Below are 19604 nucleotides of genomic sequence, written 5' to 3'. Positions count from 1 at the left end.
CATACACCTTGACATTGAAGGTTGCAATGTCTTGGTTGATGCTTATTACTATGTTCTAAATTGTATTGAATTTTGAGTTGCCACTTATGGAGATATGATGGCCCGGAGCTTAAAAAATAGTAAAGCCTATGTTCATTTATTTCTGCATGCTTGTTATTAAGTTGATCTTGCATGGTTTTTTTATTATAGAACAAAATGTCTAATCACTGAATGCAATTTGGATTGAAGTAGACTTGAAAGTTGTTAATAGGAAGATTGAATAACTTTTCTACTTGAGAAGATTCCCCTTAGCTCAATTGCTAGCTTTACGGAACTTTAAGTCTTTAATAATGATAAATTTAAATTTAAATATGGAAATTCTTGTTAGAAAAGGGTTAAGAAATTAACCGCCCTCCTCTACACTGGGTTAAATAGAAGAGATTTTTGTAACTTTAGAAACCTACTATTATGAAATTAGTTTTCAATCCAGTTTACGCTGAACGCATACTATTAGAATTTCCACCTCCAATTTTCTACCTTAAATGGTATTCTTCTTTTTCTGATTGTATTGAATTCTTCTATTTCTACCAGGTAGATGAAATGTTGAGACATGCATCTGTGTCATCAGTTGCTCGCTTGTTAAGCAGTCTTTGTAGCCATGGTTTGTTTATACTTTTCTGCTACAATCCTTCTCCCTAGAATTGTTCGGTTTGAAATTTCTCAACTTTCCTAGATGTGGTTTGTCTTTAGTTCTCTTGGAATAGTTTCGGTTCTGTCTGCAAAATTCTATGTTTTTAAAACATTCCTTTCTTGATTTTAAAAGGGAATTTTCCTGGCCTTTAGTGGATACTTTTGAAATTGATGGGTGGTATAAGTGATACCTATAATGAGTTCTTTTGGGTGCTTTCTCAGTGGTATTTGTTGATGTTTGCAGATCAAATTTCCAGTATCTTTTGGATATTACATTCAGACCTTCATGAGGCTAGGGTTACAGCTGTTCTGGAATATTTGTTATCTCTGGTGGCAAGTTTAGAACCATCTCATTAACTTACGAATGGACGAGAGGTGATTTGGAAAATTTTGCTTTGTTCTTTTTGTTCTGGGCCTATGTGGCCATTAAATACTGGGTTAATTTTCTTTCTTATTCTACCCGCGGATATCCCGTCATATCCTGATTCGGGATAGGCTATTTCAAGAATATCCCCATCATATCCCGTCCCGGTTCATTATTTTTAGTGCCCGGTTCAGCAGTTTTGGCATCCGGTTCAGATTTTTTATGTCTTTGGACCGGGCTACCTGTCATTCTTATTCCTGCAAGGGATATCCTATTCCAGGGATATCCCGGTTGGGGGATATCCTTTTGAAGGATACCCCGCTAAGGTATATCCCATTCGGAGGATATCCCTTTGTTTTTAAGTTTAATGAAACCCAACAGTAACTTTAAAATAGCCCCAAATACCAATAAACAATAAATGCAAACACCATTATTACTGGTATTTAAAAAAACAATTTCCAAAATTTATTCTTTTGAAAATAAATAATAATAAAAAAAGTCTATTCCGAAATGTAATTTTTGAAAATAAACAATGCCCCTTTATTTTTTATGCGTCTCTATCTATAGTTTCAGATATATGCTTCGTTTTACTAATATTTTAAGTTAGCTTTTTTCAAGGTTTTCGGTTTTCAGATTAAAAGAATCAGGCCACATCTGGTTGGTTCCTTCTTTATTCTTGGATGAATATCAATGCTTTTGTTTGGTTTACCGTTTCTTCATTCGGCCAAATTAGTTAAAGCGTTTCTATTCCCTCAAATGTGTAATAGGGATTCAGTGCTGAAAGCTTTGAATGGCCATTCCGACCATGGCCGAATAGAAATGAAGAAAATTCTTCCCAAAATCTCCTTCACACTTTCTCTGCAAATGCGTTCAAAGTTGCTCCTTTTATCACAACAATACACTTTCAGGTTAGCAGGTTTTTCTTTTCAAGTTTAATTTCGTTTGGTTTCTGTTCTTGCAATAATCAAATTTTGTTTTAGAAGGGTTTTTGGTGATTGGTTTTCTTTAAATTTTTCTAAAAATATAAGCTACAACTCAACTCCCAAATCTCTGTCTTTCGGGGAGATAATGTTTGGTTCTCTTATGGGAAACCTATGGACTAGAATTGAATTGCTTGGAGTCAATCGTAATCACCATATCGATCTCTTCCTCTTAATCCTTGTTTTATTGTCTGTAATACTCGCGCATATCTCTTTTGCAATATTTGTCATTCTTTAAATCAGAGTTTTATTCCCAAATTTCTTACTGATAATCACTTAGTCTTCACTATTGTATTTTACAGTATTTCAGATTTGTTTCAGGTTTGGAGATATGGTACAACAGATGAAAATTTATTAAGAAATATACGTTATAGTGCTTTGGAGCAGACAAGTTGATGTCCAGACACTAGAGGGTCAAATGGAAACAGAAGTTATGCTAGCGGGCAGTATAGACAGCTCCTTCGGGTATAAATGGAGTTGAAAATAGATATAGCTGTATCTGCATCCTCTTCCAAGTACAAGATGTCTCCAATTCCCTATTATTGTACTATAAATTCTACTACTTTAGGTGGATCTACAATTTATTAACATGGGGCATTACTTGTTGGCATTTCTTTGCGTTTATCACATTTATTGGTGTCAAAATACAATATGCTGAAGTGTGTCATCTGTTTCTCTGTTCGGAGTAATAACCTCTAATTTGAAATGGTCGTCAGTTCTTCCAGTGCTCATGTATCAGGGTTGGGTGACCTAAACATGCCATATTTCATGCAACTTGCTGTCAAGTGCGATAAAAATTAGGTCTCCTTTCCAGTTTTGTTGTGACATTGGAACCTCTACATGTCTTGCTCATCTTTTTGTTGTGCCAATGATCTGGTATTCTTGTTGGCGTTACCATCTAACATTACATATCCCTTCCTATTGTTGTATTGGAGCTTTTACTTGTTGTGGTGCATGGTGCATTCTCCTCCCACTGCAACATACATGCAGATGCACTTGTTCTTTCTCACTTCCATTTTTCCGTTCACTGTCTGTTACGTTGTATTTCTAAGCATTTGTCTTGTTGATTTGTTATTTTCTACTGGTTGCTATTGTGACATATGTTTAGCTTCTTTCGATGGCATTGCAAAGGAGCTTATACTGTTTCGGTGGCACATATATATTTTTAATTATTGGATAGGTGGAGTATTCACTGTGTTTATTGATTGTACTATCAACAGTATTAATCTGAGTTATGCTTGCATTTGTAACTATTGTTATTACTGTCAGAAGAAAAAGAAATCTATTATTATTGCATAGGGTGTAACTTGATTTTTCTTTTGACATCATCACAATGTCCTGTTCCTAAGAAGATTGGCATCATCCTAATCGGTAAACTTTCCTTTTCAGTTTAACACGGAGGGGTATCTTCTAAGGCTTCCTCTTCCAGAATGTTGGGTGGTAAGAAAAAAATACTGTGCTTGTTTCGCCACCATCTATTTATTTGTATAGTTGAGCCAAGTTACCTGCATTCATACATACCCTGATTATTCTTTTTCTGAATGCTACAGAGAAGTTACTTGAGTACTGTTGTTCTTTTTCTGCTAATAGAATGTAGTTCTATTGTTTTATGCCATTAAGGTCTGGATTTTATGCCATTTACAGATCATGAAACCTGAAAAGTAATGAAGTTTATGCTGTTGTTATATGGCACATAATGCCCTTTTTTTCTAAGGATAAAGTCGTAAAATTCATTTGGTGGATAGTGTGTGTTATTTTATTGTTATCATTACTAGAATTCTATTGTAAGTTGGATCAGTATGTGCTGTTGACACATACATGAAATACCTGTCATGGTTGTATGTTTTTTTGCAAAAAATACTGGTATAATTTTTACCCTGATTAGCTGTAGTTATTTTTGTGTTATATTTACAGTCTTTAGATCTGCAACCCATGCTTGGGATTTATGTTTTTGTTGTTTGCATGGGTATATTGAAGCCAGTAAAGCTCGCATTTACCACTCTGGAGTTGATTTAGTTGCTTTAGTAGCTCAGACAGTTTTACTCTACGTTTTCGAGAATATACTGAAATTATTACATCCATTCATGCCATTCGTAACTGAGGAACTGTGACAGGTGTGGGCTTTGTAGTGTTTACCACGTTTTTTGTTAATATAATTTTTATAATTTAAACTCATTTAGTTTACCATATTCTTGAATCTGATCATTCATGTTAATATTAAGTTTGGATAAAATCCGCTGGAATACAATTTCCATTGATGAGCACCTTATCAAGTCTAGATTTAATGTGCACACCTGACTTTGCACATGCACATCTACTTAAGTGAATATTGGGTTCACATTACAGCATACATGAATAGTGCTTTATACAAGAAATGATATTTTTTCCTAACGTCTCTTTGCCTTCTTTGTCTTTAATCCCCCCCCCCCAAAAAAAAGTAATTTAAAGAAGGTATTAATTACCATAAATGTTACCGTTGTCACATGATGATTAAGAAAATCTATTCTTTTTGGGCAGTACGGGCAGGAGAAAAGCTGCCTGTTTTCTTCAGCCTTTTCAAATTCCCTTCCTTCTCCATCATTTGAAATTTAAGTTCTCTTTAAATTTATTTTCCTTTTTAATTTCCCCTTTTATTCTCTGTTGTTTTTCCATTCTTTGATCTCTGTTCATCCTCTCTTTCATTTTCTTTGTCTCTCCCTTCCTTTCTTGTCATTTCGTAACAAACCCTAGGCTCTTCCGCGGCATCAACACCTTCCGGCGTCTTACCTCCGATCAAAGGCTAGATTCCTTTCCATTATTCGAAAATTGAATCCTCAAATCTATCTCTTCTATCCATAGCACCTCATTTATTCGCCGACTCCTCTTTCTCTCTCTCTGTCTGTTTTGAATTTCTTCCTCTCATTTTTTTAGTTATGGGTCACCAATTGCCAAAAAAAAAACACGGAACGACGCTACACTAGGTTTTCTTTGCCGTTTCTGTTTTTTTGTGATTTTTTGGAATTTTCTGCTTCATCGGTGACTGATTTCAGGTATGAATCATCACTTCTACTTTGTCTATCTTTGCTATTTCATTTCGTTTTAGTTTCAGATCTATTCTTTATTACTTGTATTTCAGTGGTTTTTTTTTATGATTTTTTTGTTTTCTTCTTTATAAATCCTTTGTCTTTGCCTTTTCATCTCTGTTTTTTTTTGTTTCAGATATAATTATTTATCACTCGAAGCAAAGCAAAAGGTAAAGTAGGTGGGATTTGAGGATAGTGAAAAATGTTTGGTCCGGCTTCATCGGAGATTGATTTTAGCCTTTTAGGTATGAATATGTACTTAAACTTTGTCTTTTTCATTCATCTCTGTTTTTAGTTTCAGATATATACTTCTTTTTACTAATATTCTCATTGGGTATTTATCAGGGTTTTCGGTTTTCAGATTCAAAGAATCACTGTTTTGTTCCGTTGAAATTATGTATCTGTGCGGTTTTTTTGTTTTTTTTATCTTGTACTATATGTTTATTGTTTTTGAATTGTCTGTTTCGCTCTGCTCGCATTGTATCTATCTTGCTTTATTGTTATTATTTTTTGCTTCGCAAATTACTTTTGGTGTTTCTATTTGTTTCTCCTTTACTTTCGTAAGATAGAGAATTTCTAAGTTCTCTTCCATTCCTATTTTTTCCGTCTACTTACGATTGTAGCTATCGTAATATCTTCGATTTCATTTTATTTTTTGCTTCGCAAAATACACTATTTCGGTTTCTCTTTATGGGCTCCTGTGTTGGCGTTTTGTCCTGTGCCCTGCTTAGTTTATGGCTTGTGTTTTGCCTAGATTTTGGGCTTTTATCCCGCTTGTAGGTTCATGATTGAAGGCAGTATGACCCTATTTGCAAATGCACTGTAAGTTGCGTCGATTGTGAAAGTCTCTAAGTCTCTGTGTTCTCTTTTTTGCATGCTGGTTTGTTATCCATTTTTTTTTGCTTGGGCCACGGATATGGTTTTGTTTTTATTTTTAATTTTTAGTGTGTTGGGTTGGCCTGTTTGGGAATGGGTTTGCGTTGTTTTTATGTTGGGTTTTATTTTGGTAGTGTTTAATTTAAAAAAGAGTTGTAAAATAGTTTTGAACATAGCTGTTTAATTTTGAAGCAATTGTTTTGAAATTAAATAAATTTAAAAATATTTTATGTAATTTAAAATTTTTAGGTTTTTTAATAAATGTTTTTTTATTATGCATGTCACATAATTAAGAATGAATTGAATATTTTACTATTTACTAGTTTTCCTTGAAAAACATTCATATCGGAACATGTAAAAAATTTATTATACTGGTCCACTAGGTTCTATTTCTCAGGGCTGAATATTGTTGGGCTTGGGTTATTGGACTTTCATTTCAGTGTTTAATTTTGCGTACCGATTTTGGCATTCGTTTTTGATTTTGTGGTTTTTAGAATCCCTTTTATCAGCGTATGGATTTTTACTTGAGCATTGTCTTCGGCTTTCTGTTTTAATTTGAGATTTATGCTTTTTAGATTTGTGTTTTTTGGTTTATGGTTTTCATGTTTAGTAATTGCTGTTTTGCTATGTGTTTGATTTTTTATTGATGTGGTCTGTGAGTTACTTTTTGGTTGTTTTATGCTCTATATTTTGCCCATATATATTTTTATAATTTTGCTCTTTTATAATTTGCAATAAAGTAGTGAGTTTTGATAATAAAGCCTATAGAATTTAACTTTCCACAGTTTATGTTATGGAGGGAGTTCCATCTTAATTCTAATTTGTACTTACAAGAATAGCGTTACAAAAAAGCTACAAAAAGCATGAGCAAGACAGTGAGTGTTTGATGGGTAATGGGGAGTTGAGGGTGATGTGGGTATTTGAGCACCAGAGTGAAAATGGTAGTCAGCGACGGTGTTAAGTGAGTATTGGTTTGGTGGCGGTGAGTTACTGAGAATCTTTTTGAAGATCAAACTCTATTTTCTTCTCTGATAAACTTTCTCTGCACCCTTTTTTCTTTCTATTTTGAACAATATTACTTCCCGCACCAAAAAAACTTCTTTGGTAGTGTTTCTAAAATAAAGATTTCTCCCTTTGAACCGCAGACAAATGTATATTTATAATTCTGTAAACATTCTCTTTTTTCTTTTTTTTTTGTAGATATTAATAGCTAAATAATGGAAATAATATTAGTAAACAATAAAATGTATATTCTTTTTTTTTGTAGATATTAATAACTAAATAATGGAAATAGTATTAGTAAACAATAAAATGTATATTCTTTTTTTTGTAGATATTAATAACTAAATAATGGAAATAATATTAGTAAACAATAAATTGTATATTCTTTTTTCTTTTTCTTTATTTCATCTCTGTTTAGTTTCTGATATATTCTTCTTTTTACTAATATTCTCATTGAATATTTGTCAGCGTTTTAGGTTTTTAGATTCAAAGAATAACTGTTTCGTTCCGTTGAAATTATGGATCTGTCCGGTTTTTTGTAGTTTATTTATCTTGGTACTATATGTTTTTTGTTTTTGAATTGTCTGCTTCGCTTTTCTCATATTGTATCTATCTTGCTTTATATTTGTTATTTTTCCTTCGCAAAATACTGTTGGGGTTTCTGTTTGTTTCTCGTCTACTTTCGTGAGCTAGAGAAATTCTAAGTTCTCTCTTTCGTTTCCATTTTGTGTGTTTTTTGAAATCCCCGATTGAGGGTACTTTTGGTGCTATGGTTTTGGTGTTGGTGCTCACGATTCTTTCGGCATTCACATATATTTTTTCACTTTTTTTTAAAATTTTTATGAATTACATATATATTTGAATTTCTTTATTTTTTTTTATATTTGTCAGGCTATATTAGAGTAAAAGATGACAGTGATGGAAACTTTAAACCCATGCACCGAATATAAACCAGCAGTAAAAGTAGTCAGTCAATTACTGAATTGGGAAGGAAAAAATCTGAAACTGTAGTAGGCGTGTGGGGTAACGTGACAAGAAACAGAATCAAATGGGAGAGGAGCAAACTGTAATTAAACAGTTCTTCAACTGCAATTCTTTCTTCAATCCATAGCTTTCCATTTTTTCGGCTGTGGAATATTGGGTTTGTTTTTTTGGCCTCGATAAGGGTTTCTTTTTTAGTGTTTGTGTGGTGACAGTCTCGTCTGGTTGTTTTAGTTTCAGTTCTGCTGGGATGGATTGGATTTTGTCGTGTGGGTTTTTTGTGAAGGGTTTGAGACCTTTTTTTCATCTGTTTCGGGATTTTTCCCTTCTGGTTGAGAGATTTTATGCCCTGATTCAGCTTATTTTAGGCTCCTATTCTTATAAACCGGTTTGGGAAAAAGCCTATTCCGGTATAGGCCGGTTGAGTAATAGTTCACAGTTGGGATTGGCCGGTTCAGGAATAATCCTGTTCTAGGTTTTACATTTTTCGGTTCGGCTGTTTTAGTGCCCGGTTCGGGTTTATTTTGATGTTTGGACCGGGATACTTGTCATACTTATCCCGCATGGGGATATCCCGTTCTGCGGATATCCCGGTTCAATGGTATTCCTGTTTAGGATATCCCGGTTCGAGCTTATCTCTGTTTTGGGATATCCAAGATCGACTTAACTGGATCAATAAGTTCGCTCGTTGCTCATTACTAAGAAGGCCAATATGTTTGAAGAGATACAAATGACAGAGATGACAGTAAATGAAACCCAATTGTACATTAACATTGCTCCCCAAATAATAATATATTTGTTATAACTAATGTATGTTTTATACATTTGGTATAATTAATGTATATTTTATATATTTGTTTTAATTAATGCATATTAACAAATGTTTTATTTAAATGTATGTAAATTACAATAATATAACATTTAATATGAATAATATATTAAATAATACAGTTTTATAATATTAAGAAATTAATTTTAAGTTTTTACATAATAATTTTAAACCAAGGATTAAATTGTCTTTTACAAACTATACCTTTCCAATTCAAAATTGAGCCCTGCTTCTGTGGCTATCGAAAATCTAAGAAAATGTGCATGTTTTGCATCTTTAATTGCATTAGAAATATGACGCTAGAATGAATTAAAATTAAAAATTCATGATAAAAAAAAGTTAATAGTGATGAATAAAATCATAAGCAGTTAAGAAAACATACTTAAAAATAACCTTATAAATATATACATTTATTTTTATTATTGGAATTTTTTTTTTTGTAATTTACTCATTGTGTGCCACATCAAATATAATGATTATAAATTCTATTATTAGTATAAGTTTATGACTGTAATAAATAAATATATGTGCATCACTTTTCTGAAAAAAGATTGTATTTTGTCTCAGTAGGTTTAAAGCAACAAATATCTCAGAAATGGTATAAAAAAATGCACCAGACTTTTGTAGTGTTTATGTGCTATCCAAAAGCAAAATTTCATCCATGCATCAGCTTCTCATCCAGCTCCAGTTATCTCCCCGTTGCATAATCACCTTCTTAACCACTTAAGCTTAATACCAACTCCTCCTCCTGAATCGTGTATCCTGCCAGCTAATAGCTCGAGAGGTCTGTTTCATTTCTAGTTTCAAGCTTTAGTTATATAATATTAAGTTACCTACTATTAGAGGTGCTCATGGGCTGGGTCGGCCTCAAGAAAAAATTCAGTCCCATTTGCTGGACTTGGCCCGGCCCGAAAAATGGGCCTAAAATTTTGTCCAAGCCTGACTTGGATAAAAATGATAAAATTCGGGCCCGACCAGGCCTGCATTAGTTTTTTATATTATTTTTAATACATGTAATACATTAAAAATATTAAAAAATTAAAATAAATATTTCCCAACAAATTGAAAATAAAATTTAAAAAATATGTAGACTTAAATAACACTAAGATAAATGCAACTTAACAAGCAAATGCCTCTAAAATAATAACAAAACTAACAATAAAATGAGTTTTATACAATATGCAAACAATAATAACAAAATAGTAGCAACATAATAGTAAAATAATAGCAAAATAGGGAGAAAACAACAAAAAAATAACATTAAAAAATAATAATAAAAAAGAGCAGATTTTTTTTTCCTTTAGTGAATTCGGGTAGGGCCCGGGCCCAAAAATGTCTTACCCGAGGCTCGGCCCGTTTTTAAATGGGCCTTATTTTTTTGTCCAAGCCTATTTTTTAAGCCTATATTTTTGCCCAAACCTCCTACATTTCGGCAGGCCTTTGGGCCGGATGGCCCGACCCATGATCAGGTCTACCTACCATTACTCAGTCTTGATTTTAATTAAATTAAAAAATTGCTTGCCCGAATGGCCCGACCCATGATCTACCCAGCATTACTCAATATTGATTTTAATTAAATTAAAAATTATTTGTGAATATTAATTTTAATAGTTGAGAAGCCACGACTTGAACCACAGCGTAAATCTATTGATTCCATGGATTCCATAAGGTAACGAGCTAATTGTACCTGGGACGAGAACCAAAATTACTCTTGTCTTCAAATGCTTTGTTTGTTTGTTCTTCATTCCCCCCATTTTTTTGCCTTGTATATAAAGAATATATATATATCCAGTAACAAAATAACAATAAATGAAAGAGATGCAGTTGGATCTAAAATTAACTAGTCTATTATTAATTTAGTTGTTAGCAACTTTAGATGAATGCAAGTCACCTTTTAACAGGATAGGCCAAAACGTGAAATCATATCCGGCACTCCCTATGCCAAATATGGATATATCCTTTATCAGTTCTGGCAGATCAAGCATTGACCGTATGTTTCCCAAATTCAATGATTACCAATAAGCAAGCCACACTGCCACTGCTTTAAGACTGTCCAACGTTTCAGACTATTAAAGTAATTTTAGCTTTGAGTCAATGTAGTTTGGACGAAACACAGTGGATTTGAGCTCTCCACATGATTTCTCATACGTTTCGCAGGATAGTGACAAATTTTCAAACTTATCTACATCAATGACAAGTAAGAAAGATATGAAGATGTATATACACACGCACAAACAAATATATATATGTGTATTAAATTACTGCATAAATTCATTGATATGACTGTAGGCTGGCTAGTATAGCATTAGACATTATATTCACCAACGAAAATAAACTATCAAAAGCATTTGTTCTCACTTCGATTCAAACATAAATTTTCACCATACGTATTTTTCAAAAAAGATATAATCACATTTCAGGTTTGTCTAACTAATACTTATAAACAAGTAAACAATAAAAAAAATACGATGTTTCACCTCAAAATCATCAAATATCATCGTGAAAGTGGAATGAAGTAACCAAGTGCTTCACCTTCTTTACACACTTCCCGTTTACATTACAATATATGCATATATTTAATTAATAATTTGTATCATTCTACGTTCTAGGAAGATGTGTGTAAAATTTCTGGAAATAATAATATAGATGAGTTTTATAGTATTGGGTGAAACCTACAGGAGGACGTGGAAGCCGAAATGAGGAGGCTAAAGCTAGAGCTAAAGCAAACTATGGAAATGTGTAGTACTGCCTACAAAGAAGCACTCACAGCAAAACAGAAGGTTAGAGTGTAAACTAACATCTGCTTATACTGTTCCTCAACATATTTTGACTAGTTAGAATTTTGTGCATAATTATATCACAACAGGCAAGAGAACTCCAGCTGTGGAAATTGGAAGAGGCACGACTTGCTGAGGAAGCTGCATTAGCAATAGCAGAAAAGGAGAAAGCCAAGTCAAAAGCAGCAATGGAAATCGCTGAAGCGGCTCAGAGAATTGCAGAAATTGAATTAAAAAAAAGGGTGAACGCAGAAATGAAAGCGCTTAAGGAATCAGCGGGAAAAAAAGGCACTAGATGCATTAGCACATTCAGATTTCAGGTACAAGAAGTACACAATAAAAGAAATTGAAGCTGCCACTGAATTCTTCTCAGAAGTTCTCAAGATTGGGGAAGGGGGTTATGGCCCCGTGTATAAAGCCAGTCTAGATCATACTCCCGTTGCAATTAAGGTTTTGAGACCAGATGCAGCACAAGGAAGGTCATAGTTTCAGCAAAGAGGTACGACTTCCAAATAGATTTTAGTATGATGAGCCTGTAGAGCATTAATTCTAATTACTGAGAAACAAGAACATTGTAGGCTGAATATGCATGCTTTAGTTACTAGTGTATTTATAGAATGAATTTTAAAATTTGGCTGCTCTAAGAATTAAACTTACATGTAGAGGTTTTAAGCTGCATAGGGCATCCCAACGTGGTTTTCCTGTTGGGAGCCTGCCCAGAGTATGGATGCTTGGTGTACGAGTTCATGTCTAACGGGAGCTTAGAGGACCGTCTCTTCAGGAGACGGAACACTCCAACTCTCTCTTGACAGCTTAGGTTTAGAATTGTAGCCGAAATTGGAACAACCTTGTTGTTCTTCCACCAAACTAAACCCGAACCTGTTGGTTTAGCAAAGAACTAATTGAAGCATAGAATAAAAATATGAATGAAGTGATGATTTAATTCATTAACAAAGCAGCCCTTATATTCAAGTCTCAAGTAACAACCTCAACAAAACATTCAAATTGTTACTCCTACTAACAAGCTAATAAATCTCCCTAGACTTAGTCTTATTTTTTAAAAAACAGTTGCAGCCTTGAGACACTAACATTCTCCTCCTGACTCAAGTGCTGCAGACACCAAGTTTATTATTAAGAAACTCAAATCGACTAACATGAAAAATTTAGTAAAAATATATCTTATCTGACCCTATGGTTTGCAATAAACCAATTTCTTCAATATTCGGCTTCTATGAATTCCTTCTCGACTAGCGTAGCTTCAAGAGTTACCTCCAATTGTTTCCTAGCTTGCAATTCCATCGAAATCAAAATTCCATAATTCAAAATCATCACAAGCTGCTTCAGAAAGTAATAGAGTGGCCAGAGTTGACACCCCTTCTTATAAGGTCTTGTGTTGTCAATATATTTGCGATTAATACCATTTATGGTTTGATTAACAAATCTTCTTGCAGCGAATAATTCTTTTTTCAATTTTACATTTTGCCTGAAAGCTTGATCACCTTAACAACTAAATTTTTAAACTCAACAACATCTACAGATATCAATTCTTTCACATATGAAGCTTCTTCAGCTGGCTTTTGATTTTGGAAACATAACCCACTATTTTCTTCTGAAAGTTGCACATTACTCCCAATTTCTTGAGATGCAATTTTTTTTCCGTAGCTCATCAGCATGTTTTTCTAATATTTCATGTGTAAAAGATGATAGGTTATCATCATAGAGAGATGTCAGTTGCTGCTCCAAAAGAGTTACCTTTGCATGTAACTCCTCATTCTCAAAACACTTGATTTGTAGTTGTTCTTGTAGGATACGTGATGGTCGCTAAACTAACTATAATTACGACAAAGACAAGTGCACCTATGAAACAATAGTATAACTATGGTGAGTAGGGAATATCGTATCCGCAAGTACAAAAAGTACTGGTAATTATCGTTTTTCTATTATTTAGCCGATAAATTGGAGTGATTGTTTTTAATCTAAATTTACTAATCAAATTTAACTAAGAATGCAACAGTGAAAGAAATAGGAAATAATTGAAGATAACCAATGAGAAAGAAAATACCCAGGAAATAATCCACCTAGACTTCACCTATTATTCTGAATCTGAATTGAATGATTTATTCACTTTTGTCTTGATCCGTAGAAATCCCTAAATTATGTTAATATCTCTTTTGAGAGTAAGAACAACTGAATTTAGGTTGATTAATTGAAATCTCTTTCTAATTAAAACTCATATTGTCTCATTAACTCGGTCTATGGATTCTCCTATTAGATTTGACTCTAATCCGGTAGATTTATGTCGTCCTATTTCTAGGATTGCATGCAACTCCACTCAATTATGCTAGATCTACTCTTAAATAGAGACTTTTGCTCTACTGAAATAAGCACATTAAACACGAATTAATATCCCAAAATATTAAAACATGAAATAAGCATACATAATTGAGAACAAGAAGCAAGTATTTATCACGTAAAAACAGAAATTAAATAATAAGATTCATCATAGGTTTCATCCTCCCTAGGTATCTAGGGAATTTTGTTTATAATCCTAAATAGGAACATCTCAAAGGTAAGATATCCACAAGACATAAAGAAACTCAATAAAACTTCGAAAGAAATTAAATGAAGATCTTTGATCTTGAGGGAGATCCGCTTCCTAGTTGATTCTGATGGCGTTCTTCGAGTGTTTTCTCCGATCTTCTCCGATTACCCCTTTAGGTCTTCTTCTAATTGGTATTTATAGACTTTAAAATGCTTAGAAAGCCTAAAAATTATGTTTTTCAGCGTACCTGGGAAGCAGGTTACGAAATCGTCATGGGCTGGCACATGGGCATGTGGCCAGGCCGTGTGGATCTTGAAAATAACTCTTTTTGTCTAATTTTGGCTTATTTTTCGCTCATTTCACTCCTCAATGCTCACCTAAGTATAGAAACATAAATTTAAAGGATTAGGAGAATCAAATTCACTAATTTACATAATTAATCATCCAAAAACACATCAAGAATGGGATTAAAAAAATGTTACTTTTATGGCTTATCAATACGATTATCTGCCAATTTTATCTCAAGCTCAAAACTATTTTCATTACATTGTATCATCAATTTCATAATTGTTTGTTGCATTGATGTCATTCTTTTCTGATAATTGGATGCCACTTGCTTCTCCTCAAATGGATTCAATGAGAAAATCTTCTTTTACATCTTGATCCTAAACAATTCATTGCCACTAGAGTTAAGGACCAGACACCTTCACTCTTTGAATCCCTTCTCTACCAATTGCCCCACACTCAACAAGTTTTCATCAATCTCAGGTACAAAAGTTCAAGCACAACTCTTTGTTGTTACTGTGCCTCTTCCCTTCACTTCTAAGTATTCTCCATTTCCTATCCTTACTTTCGACTTCAATGACTTGTCAAAGTCTTTAAACAGCTTCTCATCACATGTTATGTGATTGGTGCAACCACTATCAATTAACCAACTGTCACATAGAGTGCTTTATGAGAAGCAAGAGACGAAAAGCAAATGGTCCTTTTCTTCTTTATCAAGTTGCACCTTATGCATTTCACATCTGGCCTTCTCCAAAACTTGAAATGAGGATGATTCTATTTTTCATAATACTTATATTAAGAATACTTATTATAATTTTCAGTACTATTACCTTTTACAACAGTTTTTGAACCACTATTTTAATCACTCTTATTCTTATTCCACTTTTGTTTCTCTCATTTTATGCTTACTTTATGCCTCATTAGCCTCCTTTGCTCTTGTACTTGTAAAGCACTGATCAACTCAACTACTCTTAACTGAGTCAAGTTCTTGGTGTTCTCCAAAGATACAATTGTTGATTCATATTTCTCAAACACAAAGACAAGTATTTTTTGCACCAGTTTAAAATCAGAGAGATCAGTTTCAAGAACTCTTACCCTGTTAGCAATATCTATCAGCTTGTCCGAGTATTCATTGATTGAGTCAGAGTCCTTCATTTACAGCCTCTCGAATTCTCTAATCAAGTTCAACACATTCATGTTCTTGATCCTCTCATCTCATTGATACTTAGCCTTGAGGTAGTCCCATATCTCCTTAATTGATCCAAAAGGCATAATTCTATTGAATATGGCTGATGAAACAGAAGCATGAAGGAAAGCCTTTACCTTAGCCTTCCTGGTGGTTCTCTCCTTGTGCATTTTGATCTGATTCATAATTGGATTGTTGAAAAGTGGAGTCACCTCATAGTCTTCCTCGACAGCTTCCCAATAATCACAACCCTCCATATATGCTTGCATTCTCACAGTCTATGCTTGATAATTCTCTCAATCAAACATAAGTGGGGCTAAGGCAGACAGCTTACTTGATCCCGATTCTATTTTCCTCAAAACCTCATAAGTGTATCTCTCAATTTTCTCTTAGAACTCTTACAAAACTTTTCTCACAGGTCCCTTACGAAAAATAGCTCTCGATACCACTGTTTGTTTAGCAAAGAACTAATTGAAGCATAGAAAAAAATATGAATGAAGGGATGATTTAATTCATTAACAAAGCAGCCTTTATATACAAGTTTCAAGTAACAACCTAAAAAAAAATTCAAATTGCTACTTCTACTAACAAACTAACAAATCTCCCTAGGACTTAGTCTTATTTAAAAAAAATAGTTGTAGCCTTGAGACACTAACAGAACCTATAATCTACCGTGACTTGAAACCGGCCAATATCTTTTTTGACCGCAAATTTGTGAGCAAGATTAGTGATGTTGGGTTGGCCAGACTAGTTCCTCCATCTGTAGCTAACAATGTAACCCAATATTAGATGACATCCACAAAAGGAACTTTCTGCTACATAGATCCAAAATACCAGCAGACAGGCATGCTGGGAGTGAAATCGGATGTATACTCCCTTGGCATTATGCTTCTACAAATAATAAAAACAAAACCACTAATGGGTTGACTCACCATATGCAATGGGCTATTGAGCAGGGGACCTTTGCTCATATGCTAGACCCATCTATTGATGATTGGCCGGTTCAAAGGTCTTGAGCTTCGCAAAGATTGCACTTAACTATGCAGAGCTAAGGAGGAAAGATAGACCTGATCTGGGTAAAATCGTCTTGCCAGGATTGAACAGGCTGCGATTACTTGCTGAAGAAACGATGCACCTCACTTGGGAAGCTAGGAGTCCAGGACACTCCCCTAACTATAGCCAAGTTTCACTGTAACTAGTAAGTTAATTAATTACAAAGTGTCAGTCCTAATTTCCTAACCATATCAACTTATTTCACATTTTATACTAACTATATTATCTTACTTCACATTTTTATGGTTTTTGTTGAACTTACTTCAAATTTAACACTTGATTTGTTTCCTTTTCTTTTTCATCGTACGTCAGGAGCACTCCAGTTGTCATAATTTTCCACACTCCGATGAATACTTAAGAAGTCCTCCCAACGTGAATCCATATGCATTCATCAATCAAATTTTGTTGTGTTATTATTTTATATTTTTAATTAAAAATTTAAATGAAAATTTATATTTTTAGAACTTATTTTTGTCATTGGGTTAGAACTTTAATCAGACAATTTGTACGATTTTAGGCGATTTATTTGTTTTAAATTCGCCAAAGTCAACCTATCTCTTGAAAGTGAGAAATTACAATAAAAAATTTCTAAGGCATCGAAAATAAAGCGGAAGCAAATAAAAAAACAAAGAAGCAACGAAAGAATAGAAAAACCACAGGAAAGCAATGCCTACAAGGTTTTTGAGTAAATGCTCTCACAGTATATTCACTAACTTTGAATGGAACACAATGGGATATAATGGAATCAAATGAGGGGGGAAGATGATCGCTTGCGTGCATGGACTAAAAAGTAAATAATTTTATAAAACAATTTTAAGAATTCAGTATTATAGGTGAATTGAAGTTTGATTCGGTAAATTTTACGAGTAATTGCTTAATTAAGGTAAAAGGATTAAATTGTAAAAGAGGGAAAAGTTAATTGTTATAGATTTAAAATACTAAAGGGACCAGAATTGTGATTAAAACATAGTTAAAAAGTCCAAGCAGTGGTGACATGATGAAATCCACTAACTTTTGGGCTATTTGGTCATTTAGTCCTAATTAGTTTAGGGTTAAATTGAAATTAAGTTTTTTTAGTTGGAATTTAATATAAGTGAAGGACCAATTGTGCAATTAAACCCCCTTGAATGATAAATATATCATAGACGATGATTGTGGATAAAAATTAAAACAAAAGTTTATGGAAATTTCAAGTTTATCTTCTTCTTTCATTCTTTCTAAATTGAAAAGCCATAGAAGGAGATGGAAAAGCTTCGACCTAGTTAGGGTTTTCAATTCGATATGTGGTTGATGCCCACTTTTAGTAATTTTTATGTTTTTGAGCTCATTTAAGTTTAATCTAGCTAACTCGAGGACTTATTTGTAAAACTATCAAATATTTTAGATTAAATCATTAATGATTTTATTGTGTTCTTAAAGTTTAAGGGTAAATTATTAAACTTGGTTGCTAAGTAGGATTATTTTGTAATGTAATCTTTAGTAATTTTAATGTTAAAGGACTAAAATGTTAAAGTGATAAAATTACGAGGACTTGTGAAATAATAGTAAATATGGGCTGCAATAAAGACCCAAACATTTCGGCTAAGCTTGAATTTAATTGAAAATGGTTAAATTGCATGATTTGGACCTAGGGGCTAAATTTCATTAAAGTGAAATGTTGAGGGTAGTTTTGTAAAAATGTTAAAAAAGACTTAATTGCATAAAATGAGTTAATTTTACTATCATAATTAGTTAATTGAATGAAATTATTATTCTAGATTAAGAATGTGTTGAAAATCGAGGAAAAGAAAAAATTGTTGAGTAGTCCTTGTACCTTGATTTTTGTGCCAGATTAGTTTGAAAAGTTCATTCGGTTTAATTTTAGTATATTTTTAAATGTCTTATATGAACCTAATTGCATAATGTTGGATTATATTGATGCGTGTAAATGAAAATGGAAATAATGAATTGATATAATGTCAATCATTGATTAAAATACTTTGGGCCATTACTGGAAATCAGTCTTGTAAGTTCATGTATATAAATATGTTATAGATAATTTCCTTAACACTTGTTTTACTTTAGTAATTGTAGTGTTTCGTGATTATTGAACGTTTGATTTAACGGAGGTTAATAGTGAAATTGAAAGGTATTGAGTGTATTGAATCACGGTTTGAGCTTAGCAGGCTTTATGCCGATGTAATTATTGGGCTTAATGCCTGGTAGGCTTCGTGGCGATGTATCTATTTGACCTTTTGGTAGATTTTGGATTCTATTTCTTGTTTTGTGGATAATCAGGCGGTTAGATCAACTTGAAGAATCAAACTATCCGAGGACCCTTTCGTAGATTTTGGATTCTATTTGGCTTTTATGGCATGTAATATTGATTATATTTGTAAAGGTTCTCAAGTACTTGTTGGTGTTGTTGTTAATGTGCATATGATGATGTGATATAAGTAATTAAGCATTTGGATGTGAATTAACTATGTTTTACGGTCTGTGACACTACCGTGTGAGGGTATTTCGAATGCTACACGGGCTAGCACATAGTCTACAACACGACTGTGTGGATTTATTTCGAAAGGTACACAATATATCACATGGTTGGCCACACGATTATGTTCTTGCACCCACGGTCTGTGCCGTGTCACACAACCTAGCCACACGGCCATGTGACCCCTGTTTTGGTTTTGTTTTCATTTTTTTAGTGTTTTGGGTTGGGTAGTTTTGGAATGCGTTTGAGCTATTTTTATGTCCAGTTTTCTTTTGATAGTATTTAATTTTAAAAAGATTAGTAAAATATTTTTGAACAGAACTGTTTAATTTTGAAGCAATTGTTTTAAAATTAAATAAGTTTAAAAAATTTTAATATAATTTAAAATTTTAAGGTTTTTTACTTCTCTCTGTTAATTTGTCCAAAACAGTAGTACTGATTTAAAGAAGGTTTTAATTACCATAAATGTTACCGTTGCATTATTCGTAATCTGAAACTGCTTTTATGTTATTTAGACATAGTGCT

The 19604-nt window shown here is 33.2% G+C and overlaps 1 long non-coding RNA gene and 1 pseudogene across 1 annotated transcript; both read left to right on the top strand.

Annotated features, from left to right (window-relative positions):
- Positions 1-1696: 1696 nt before the first annotated feature.
- Positions 1697-8743, top strand: LOC107937821 (uncharacterized). The gene is made up of 4 exons (XR_005910984.1): positions 1697-1941; positions 2335-5042; positions 5212-5320; positions 7845-8743. It is a non-coding gene; the product is annotated as an uncharacterized lncRNA (long non-coding RNA).
- Positions 8744-11042: 2299 nt separating this feature from the next.
- LOC107937804 (U-box domain-containing protein 34-like) lies at positions 11043-17127 on the top strand (annotated as a pseudogene).
- The last annotated feature ends 2477 nt before the right edge of the window (positions 17128-19604 follow it).

This window comes from Gossypium hirsutum, chromosome D03, assembly GCF_007990345.1.
Source record: "Gossypium hirsutum isolate 1008001.06 chromosome D03, Gossypium_hirsutum_v2.1, whole genome shotgun sequence".
NCBI classification, from domain to species: Eukaryota; Viridiplantae; Streptophyta; class Magnoliopsida; order Malvales; family Malvaceae; genus Gossypium; species Gossypium hirsutum.
Note: the sequence above shows the minus strand (reverse complement) of the source record. Positions and strands in the feature narration are given on the sequence as shown.